Consider the following 1,737-nt stretch of genomic DNA (forward strand, 5'->3'; position numbering starts at 1 on the left):
CAAAATATTATTTATTATCTATTTAATATTTTCTAATTCACTTATTAATTATTACAAAAAAAATAAATAAGTAATGTAAAAATATTTATAAAAAAACTTAAATAATTTGAAATTTTGCACGAATTTGAATTTGATTATTGTATAATTAATTATAGAAAAAAAATTGAAATCCAAAATTATTNAAAAAAAAAAAAAAAAAACTTCTAAATATTCATTTTTATCTATAAGATTGAAGAGTATTAAAAAAATACATATTTTATTATTTTTTATATTAAATAATATTCAAAATATAATGTCGTAGTTAGCTATAAATACAGGGTTACGTCTATTATTCCACCAGTTTCATTTTGACTTTTAATTTTAGAAATGGTCTATTTTTTTTTTTATTTTTTTTTCCATTAACTAAATGAAAACGGGGACGAGAACGAAGATAAATAAAATAATTTAAAGTTACTATCGCACGTTTGAATGGACTAAGTAATGGTTGGCGAAGGAAATTAAAAAAATAATAATAATAATATGTTTTTTTTAGTACTAAATTTTAAGGTTATATCTAAAAAAAATTAATATTTATTAGATAAATTTTAAAATTGAGAAAATTGAGAGATGCAATGTGGAGTTGACTCTAGACTTTTTTATGGCTCCAAATGTTTTAGGTTTTATCTTCTCATTTGAGTCTTCAAATAGAGGTTGACATCTCGTTTGTGATCGAAGTATGCTTGAGGTTGATATACGAGAGAATTAGGTTGTGGGAATGGAAAACGAGCTCAACGAGGACGATGCAGCTTGAGGGCATGTAAGGAACATGCCTTCTCGATGCTAGATGAAGGCCTTAGCCTCGACTTTCGTGTCGAGGTCGAACCGAGGAATTGGATCTTAGCCGCCAATTCATTTTCTCATTTGAAACTTTGTGGGATCCTTTATTGCTTCTCAATTCATATATTTTAAAATTTTGATTCGAATTCTCGATATAAATATGGACTATTTTATAAAATTTAGAACATAATTTTATAGTTCTTAAATAAAAATATTATTTCAATTAGAAGGCAACCTTCACGATGCCAGCTGTATTATTAATAAAAAATAAAAATGTCATTTTCAGCATTAAAAAAAATCGTTCCAGAAATTTGGGCATAATATTTTAATTAGGATGATAATTCCAAATTTTATACAACGGATACTCTAATTAAGGTTAAAATTAACAAAATAATAATAATAATAATAATAATAATAATAATAATAATAATAATAAGTTGCATTTTTATTTATTTATTTATTTTTACTTTTCTTATAATTTTTTGTGTTAAAAAAATAGGATAAATGACTGATTTCATATCGAGGATTGAAAACGATGTCATTTCTCGATTTCAAAGTTGAGACAAACTATTATCGGTGACTATTCAATGGAGGTGGGATGTGACATTTTTTTAATAAAATATGAAAAAAAATCCTAAAAATCTCGAAAGATAGCTAGTTTGAGAAAACTCTTTTAGAGTTAGTGTATAAGCCAAATCCGTTTAATTCAACAACAAAAGTTGATTATAGAATAGTCTTTTGGTCAACTTTTTCGTTTTTAAAGACTTTGTGGCTGGCTCGTAGATTCAAGAACTAGAAGAAGGATTGGTTTCGGTATGGCCATTGATTCTGGAATGTCGTGAATTCATTGAATCTTTTCTTAAATAACTGATTTTTTTTGTGAGAACCCACATTGGTTGGGGAGGAGAATAAAACACCCTT

The sequence above is a fragment of the Cucurbita pepo genome, chromosome LG07, assembly GCF_002806865.2.
Source record: "Cucurbita pepo subsp. pepo cultivar mu-cu-16 chromosome LG07, ASM280686v2, whole genome shotgun sequence".
Lineage (NCBI taxonomy): Eukaryota > Viridiplantae > Streptophyta > Magnoliopsida > Cucurbitales > Cucurbitaceae > Cucurbita > Cucurbita pepo.